The sequence below is a fragment of the Epinephelus fuscoguttatus genome, linkage group LG7 (genome assembly GCF_011397635.1).
Source record: "Epinephelus fuscoguttatus linkage group LG7, E.fuscoguttatus.final_Chr_v1".
Lineage (NCBI taxonomy): Eukaryota > Metazoa > Chordata > Actinopteri > Perciformes > Serranidae > Epinephelus > Epinephelus fuscoguttatus.
In genome coordinates, this window is record NC_064758.1 from 13,258,855 (window position 1) to 13,267,335 (window position 8,481).

The 8,481-nt window shown below is 42.3% G+C and overlaps 1 protein-coding gene across 3 annotated transcripts in view; it reads right to left on the reverse strand.

Moving 5' to 3' along the window:
• arhgap4b (Rho GTPase activating protein 4b) overlaps positions 1-8,383 on the reverse strand; it is a 43,261-nt gene extending 34,878 nt beyond the window's left edge. The window contains exons 1-2 of one of the 3 annotated variants that reach the window (XM_049580319.1): positions 7,359-8,383; positions 6,625-6,700 (exon numbers count right to left, since the gene is read on the reverse strand). The gene's annotated coding sequence lies outside the window, so the exon portion shown is untranslated. Of the gene's footprint in view, positions 1-6,624; positions 6,883-7,358 lie in introns of those variants that run through there. The other 2 variants (XM_049580320.1, XM_049580317.1) reach the window with 2 other exon arrangements.
• Positions 8,384-8,481: the final 98 nt, after the last annotated feature.

An 8,481-nucleotide genomic window follows, 5' to 3' on the forward strand; every position in this document is an offset into this window, starting at 1 on the left:
TCAGAAAGAAATGGAGACCAAATGGAGAAGTGTAGCAGATAGATTTTTCTGAAAATGAGACTGTGAGGGCCCCGAGACCTTGGAGGCTCCGGAGGCCTTCATCAGCGTGCGACCTTAATCTGCACAGAACAAAGCGAATGTAAATGATCTGGGAAAGAGGGAAGAGGGGGTTGCGAGAGATCCAGCAAAAGGCTGGGGAAAAGAGAGAACCCGACTGGCTGAGGGGGAGAGACGCAAAAAGGGCAGTGGGGGCAGAGAGACGGAGGTTATCTGGAAACAGTGTTTCATACTTAAAGTCAAAGTCAATGAAAGAAGGAGGTCATGTGGTACACGCAGTGAATATAAAGTAGATTGAAGACAAGAGAGGATACATGTGGTGCAGTGTGATAGATCCTTATTGCTACTGAGGGGATTTTCTGCTAATTTCTTCTGAGGGAAAAAAATGAAGCACTAAGCAGAAGTAATACAAGCGGCATATTGTGTTTGATATTATGAAAGATACTGTATGGGGCTTTCCTGACATCGCTGACAGCCAACCACACTGAGCGACGTTGACCCTGTTACTGTACAGAACTTCATCTCATGTTATGTCTTTTGCAGAAATATTTCCAAAATTCTTACAGCTGCATTGTGTCTCAACGGCTGCTTCCTGTGAGCAGTAAAATGGTCCCTGATCCCTGCAAACGTGGGACAAAGCCAAACCATTACTAATGCAGAGTAAAATGTCAAAAACAAAACACATGGGTGTCAGCAGGACCCTCGGCCAGATGATCTCACTTCCTGAAAAGCTGACTTTTGGGAAATATGAGGTTTTTAAGCTGAACTGTAACAGCGTGCACAGACGTTGAATTATCATCCTTATCGGCGCAGTATGATCACAGATAAGCACTGAACTGTTAAAAGGGTGCACACGTGTCGAACATGATATTATGCTGATTTGTGCTACAGCTGTACATTCACCGCTCTGAACACAAGTCAGGTAGAGTCAGGTGTGACACTCGTCTGTCTGACAGACTGATTGGAGAGGCTCTTACAGACACAAACATGATTAGGAGACGACGCGTGTTGCAATTTATGCTGCAGGAGGAAGCAGGGAGACAAACAACACTTGGAAAATATAATGTTAAACAATAGAATGGATAGACAAAATGGTTTTAAACTATATTCAAGCATACAACAAAATAAGAATGATTCATGCTGCACGTGCACTGTGTTTTCTTATTGTGCAGGGTCTACTGTAGGTGTAGCACCGACATGAAGCGTAATGGAATTAACTCATATAATCAGCAGCAGACACGACCTATGCTGTCACAGCTTACAGCAGCTTTTTGTGGTACAGACCTCGTCATGACCTGAAGTAGTTTTAGCAGGAGACAGGTGTGTTTCAGTTTACGGTAGCGCCACAGCATGTCTTTCCTTTTTTTAAAATTATGTTATTTAGATGGACCGACAGTGTCTGGCAATCTTGCTGCAAGTCTTACTAGTGAAAGGCAGCTTAAAAGCGCTCTCCACCTATTTTAAAAATCAAGGTCAGTTTACTTGTCTTGAGAAGTACCACTCCAGTTGTTAAAATAGAATGCAGTGTTCTTTGACTGATACTGGATATTTAAAGTCAGGATATCTTGGCCTCTGCTGCATCGATGTTTATCATTCCTTTTAAAATCTGTCTCTTGTGAGCACCCAAATTTTATGAAAGAGCGACACTAAATAGCTTCAGTAGAATGACAATTCCAGGATAACGCTGGATGTTATAGGCCTAACTCAGCGTGACAGTAGTACAAGATGAGATGAGTCATCGAGCTTGTTTATACCTGGTATGAACATGCATTTTGTTAATCTGAACACAAGTGGACAGCTGAGACACATTGCCGTTCACACCTGTGTCTATTGTCCAGCTGACCACCTGTGTTTGGATATCTTTATTGCCTACGTCCCATATGCTGGAAGGTCAAAGGGCCCTGTGCATGGTTATTAAGTTCCCACTCTCGCCAACATGCTTGCTAGTCATGTGTCATGTTAGCGGTTGTGTCTATATGGCTGGAGACATCGCTGTTAGTAGAATTTGGCACATGTCCTTCCATTGGGCAAAACGATGGATGGTCACGCAACACTTTGTCCAACTGGTCGTAAAATGGGTAATGGTGCGTTCCATATAGATCTTAACGCTTGTTTATGTCTAGGTCGTAAATGGTACAAACGCAAATGGGGATGCATATCGGCAATTTAAACAGGAAGTTACGACATTTTACGACATCCTCTTGAGTCTCAGCGCTTGTAGCAACGTAAATGGACCAAATGGAGCATAATGGTCCGTTCCATATAGATCTTACTGCTAGTAAGGTGGTAGGAAAGACAGGAAGCTGCGCAAAATTACGCAGCAACGTGTCATGACATGCCTCTTTGAGGCCGTTCTACCAGTAGCGGTCTCGTATGTACTCAGAGGACTACGAGTTTTGAAAGACTGACGTAAGCAAAGATGGCTGCGCCCTATATTTACCATAAGTGGCTCTGCTCTTTACTATTATTTTTACTGTTTAGCAAATTTGAGTCTTCATTTTAACTACTCGTACACATTATAATGCCTTATGGGAATGACTTATGATGTGTTGTTGTGCATGGAATGTCGTTTATGTGTTGTTTATCCATTGGTGTTGGTGAAAGTAGCTAGCAGGGTTGCTAATATAAAAGGCTCCACTACTGCAATAGCAACGACTGCTTTCTTGGAGGCATCATCTTTGTTTACGTTTAGGCTGTAAATGGTACAAACGCAAACGGAGATGCATATCGCCAATTTAAATAGGAGGTTATGACATTTTACAACATCATCTTGAGTCTCACCGCTCGTAGCACTGTTGCCAAAACAACCAATACTGATGCACTGATGACGTAGTCCTTATTCGGGACACATCAGGACACGCTAGCATTTACACTACAAAAGATATGTGTTCAAATGTGTCCACTTCAACATGTGGTTTGAGTGATTGGATCATGATGGATCACATCCTGGTGGTTGTTTACACTTGAATTTAGTGTGGTCCAATAGTGATCAGATCACCCAAGACATGTATTAATACCAGGTACACGCAGGCTGAGATAGTCAGTGAGCAAGCCAATCCTAAATTGGCAACCATAACTAGGTACAGGAGGCCTGTCAAGCTTTCAGGACAAGGGAAAATGCCGAAACATTGCTCATATGAAGCCCACAAGTCCGACAGCAAATATCCTCAAAATTTAGGGGTGGGTGTCGTATTTTTTGCTTTTCTGAAACTGAAATCTCAAGAAGAAAAATGACCTCACTCACAGCTGAATCCATTAAACATTCAACAAAAACTTATTTGTTTTCTCAAGGTAAGACACTAGCTAGCTTAGCACGTTGGCTAACAAAGACAGATTAATATTCATCGTAAATTACTTGTGTTTTAAGTTAGGCAGTTGTTTACCGTTTGAGGCTGTTGGCACCGTAAACAAATGGAGAAGTGGGATAATTTAGTTTTGCTAGCAATGGGCTAAAACAGATATTAGCTAGATAATGAAAGGTGTAGGGAGTCATAAACGCTAGCCTAAAACAAAACAATACATTGAATTACCCTGCTGTGTAAGAACATTATTGTTCCTACATATGTTTACCCACAGTTTTAATGTCCTCTTTATTCACACTGACCGTCAATAGATCATATTCTGAATGTTACTTTTAAATGCATGTTGTAGTCCTTTCTGTCTATTTCTTTCTGATACTTTAGTGTTATTTCAGAAATGTGTGATTATTTCCTTTGGATTATCTCTCACTGTCTCTCACCTGATAATTCATATTGACATGTTAGGTGTGAAAGTTTGACAGTAACCAAGGAGGTGGGGCTTTGCAATGGGTCGATTGAGTGAAAATGGCTTATAGATTTTATTTTTTATTTGTAAAAGCTAGAAAGTGTTATTTAAAAAGTTCCACAGTCTCACTTTAAGATGGAGTATCCAATCAGATTCTAAGCCTGTGCTTTCTCACAGGCATGCTACCGTAAAACACTGAAGCTGATCCACTCTGAACCCCTGGAAGCTACCTGACATGTCAGCTCATTCATTGGCTGCTAGATTGCAAGGCAAATCTGAAAGCAGCTCACAGAGCCAACCTGATTGCACTACAACAGGTAGAGCGCCCTCATACTGGCTGTGGCCCCGGGTTTCATTTAGAACGTGTCATGAGATTTAGGCTGATGCAAGATTAGCTATGCAAAGTAGCAAAATCCAAATTCATCATATCACTGACAAAGTTTGCTTCTTGCCAGAGTCTCTCTGCACTCTTCTGTATCCCTCTCAACTGCTGCTTGTGCAGCAGCTGCCGTAGCAAACAGGAAACCATATCATAGTACGCTACCACAGGTTTTTACTCTCGCACCATCTGTAGAGAATTACTCTGTACCTGCAAATCTCACAGAAAGTTTTCAGCAGCAGCTTAATCCTGGCTCTCATCACTGCCAAAGCACACAGCACAGGAACAGTTAGTTTCAAGGTGGCAGCGGAGAGCTGCACATAATGCATCACAGAAAAGAAAGTGTGGCCACCACTACTTGTGACATTTACAATAAAAGGGTCTTTGGCAATGCAGCCTAGTGAATATATTTTACACAGAGTATAAGGTGCCTTTCAGATTTTGGCAAGGTAGCTAATTGCAGCAGCACTGAGAGCAGTTTTATATCAGACAGGCCTGCAAAATTAAAGCCAAAGGCCGCAGAAGAATTTCCACTGCCGTCTATACTTCTCAAGACCTGCCCTGGTCTGGTTTAATGTAGATCATTTACAGGTAATGTTTGCGGAATGCATACCTGTGTGTCCTGGCAGAGAGCATGAATAAGAAAGTGAAATGAAAACTGTTTCGGACAGTCGGGCACTGTGAGGGCCAAGAGGCTGTCAGGCTGGCCACATCCGCTCCTCTGGCCCTGCTGAAGCCGCTACTGCTCCAGCAGGACTTTCCCTGGGGCACTCTCTGACAGCGCTCATTAGAGGTCAATTCAGATTCGGGTCTTTAATCTGAGGTTCTTTCTATACTACAGGCTGCATAAGTGAATCTCAGTGTGAAACTTAAAGAAGTGGGAAGTAACTGGTGCATTAGCTCAAAGTACTGTACTTAAATACAATTTTGAGGTACTTGAACTTCACCTAAGTGATTCCATTTTATTGTAAGTTATACCTCTGCTCCATGACATTCATCTGACAGCTTTACTTAAAGATACAAAATCAGATTAGTTACGTTAAATTCATGTTTACACTTAGATAGTAATGATCAATGATTATAAAACAATAGTGCAGCATATATTATACTGAAATGGGCCATTCTGCATAATAGGTACGTTCACTTCAGATACATACAATATATTGTGATGGCAATAAGTTGTAGTGTTACTTAAGGAAAATTTTAGCAGAATTTGAACGCAACTTATTTTTTTTTTTTTTTAACTTAATAAAAGAAGCGTTTTTTTCCAATACTGGATGATACAATCTCATATCTCTGCTCATACTCTTTCAGATTTGGAGGTAGAATTTAATGTTATATGTTTCTTAAGTGATGTTGGCTACCACAGCTCAGAGGTAAGCACAACCTTAGGAAGTGGAGTAGATCAGAATCAGGGTCACTTTGTGCACCTTATGCTCGTGCAAGCACAGTAAATGCACATTAAATATATAATTTGTCAGTTGTCACATGGTGCAAAGAGTATTCTGCATGTTTCGAATCAGTGTGAAACCTGTTTCTTTGTTGATTAAATGCAGTGAAGGCAAGATGGTCAACCATCATGCTGTTTGATGTTTGAGGGAGTTGCATCTTGATTTTAAGCACTGTATCAACCTGTAAGCATGCATTTCCACGATTCAAATCAACCACGATCACAATCTCAGCATGCCCATATTGTATGTTTAAGATACTGGCGCTGGATTAGGTTAGTTGAACTTCAGCTCATCATATCTGAAAGCTACAAGCGCTTTTTAACGTTACAATTTTCCCAGGCAAGGCTGTTCTGCCACATTACCATCACAATCTTTGTTGTTGCACTGTAAAAGCAACAGCACAAAGGAAATGCCACTTTGTAGATGCATCAGAGAGGGCTGTTTGAACCATTTGCTTATCTTCATTATATAATAACAGAACGTGAATTAGCTGTCAGTGGTGTAGGTGATAAGCTGAGCGGGGGGAATTAAGGTCCCCCCAGCTCTCGCGGCACAGGGGTGTTGAGTTATATTTACAATGGCCGTAAATCACCCCATATGGTCAAGGCACTGTAGCAGTGCTCCACACAATGGCCACATAAACACCCCAGCATAATTACACACGCATGTAAACACACACACACACACACACACACAGAGCATCAACACTGCAAATGGTGCACACATATTACATAATTGATACCCCCAACAGCCAGTAGCCTACATCCATTTGTCCACTTAGAAACCCCCAAGTGAATACAGTGTGCCTTTAAAACACTAAACTATATATAAACACACAGACATTCACTTTAGTCACGCATGCACACAAGCATGCACACACTTTTACACACTCACACACACACATATATATATAGTATATGCAAACACACAGGTTGTTATTGGATTCATGTGCAGCGTGACAGCCGTACATACCTCACTTTGTGGTCCTCTGCTGTCTCTTTCTATCTGTTCCTCAGCTCTCCTCCTCTCTTCTCATCTCTCGTTCTCTCTATCACACACACACACACACACACACACAGAGCAGTGTGTTTGAATCTGACAGATTTCTCTCAGCTCAGTACCCTCCTCCCTCTCTCTCTCTCTCTCTCTCATTTCTCAGGCACACACACACTCTCTCAAAAGCAGCCCTCCCTCCTTTCTTTCTTCCCTCTCCTGCCAAATATGCCAAATAGCCTCCCCCCCCTCCTCTCTCTCTGTCTCTCTCTCTCTCACTCCAGAGCTGCTTCTCTCCTCCCATTCCCTCCCTCTCTCCCTCTCTGCCTTGTGAAGCAGTGTGAAAGCCACAACCCAAGCCACGCCCCGTGCTCTCTCCTCTCCTCTGGGCGGCTATAAATACCGCTGCTGCTATGAATATACTGCCTTTCTCCCTCAGCATCCCTCGCTCCAGCTCTCCCCCCCACCTCCATCCATCCATCCCTCGCCTGCACTGCCCTCCCTCCCTCTCCCGCTCCAGCCCTCCATCCCTTTCTCTGTCGAATTGTTTTTCTGATGACCTTGTATTATTCGCCCTTACAACGCCATCACATGACAGCATCCTTTCCCCTTCGCGCACTCTCATGCAGGATGCAACCGTTTCCATGCATGCATGCACATACACGTGCATGCTTCAGAAAGGCATGTCATCAAGCAGCTGTGTTCACACATACAAGCACAAAAGGAGCCACAGACTTGCACAGACGCGACTGTAGACAACAGTGTTTCGTACGACTCGTCTCCTGTGTTTCCTGTCTGTTGCACCGGATGTGGTGCATTTTTTCCTCTTGACAGCTGAGAAAAACACGCTGATTGAGAGACATGTATTGACAGCAGATCACATCATGCTTCACTCACTCCGTCACAAAGAAGTCCAACTTGCATCACTAATTCTATCCACACCTGAACAAAGATGAGTCAATCTGAATATAGTTATGATTAATTGATGTGCCTGTCCATGTAAAATGACTCTGCAATAAATATATTGTATAAAAGACTGAATAAAACATGAGTGAATCAGTGTGTTTCTGTCAGCATCCTTCATCCCCTCACTCCATCTTTTAGGTGCATTTTGTATCCGATTTATCAAACACAGAGGTTGGTTTATCACACTGACGGCAGTGTAATGAATCAAACATAAACTCTGTGTTTTGTTTTATGCTCTCAGCATGTACTCCTGCACTATACAGTAAGTACACGTAATATATCCAACATGTCAGGCGGATTCACCTGCAAAAAAACAATGGATAGATTGTGCATTTACAGTAGGTATCATGAACATTAGGCAGCATCATGTCTCTGTTCTTGCTCACTGCCAGCAATATTGTCTGGGAATGAGGTTACTAACATCTGGTGCAGGCACGTTATGCGCACCGAGGGTACACTTAAACGGAATCAAATCTTCGCCTGTAGGCTATATAGTATGTCACGGACGTAATTAATCCTTGGATTGCACCAGCGCCGCCGCAATAACTTCATAAATGAAACCACCAAAACTGTGAGTAGGACAAAGACAAAGAATTCTACCTGAATGGAAAGAATGTTTTTTTATGCTGCCCCTTTTGATCTTGGTAGATATAGAGTACCACAGGGTGCCTGTGCATTGCCATATAAGGTAGCACAGCCCCGTGTAATGACTTGTATGGTTCTGGTTGCTTTTCAGAGTCATGTGTTGCCTCCTTTTGTCTGTTGTTTTGCATGCACTGGCACCAGCTTGCAATATTTTGACATGTCTAATATCCTGATAGAATCATTAATATGATATCATCATCGTAACATAAAAATACAAAAAGGTTT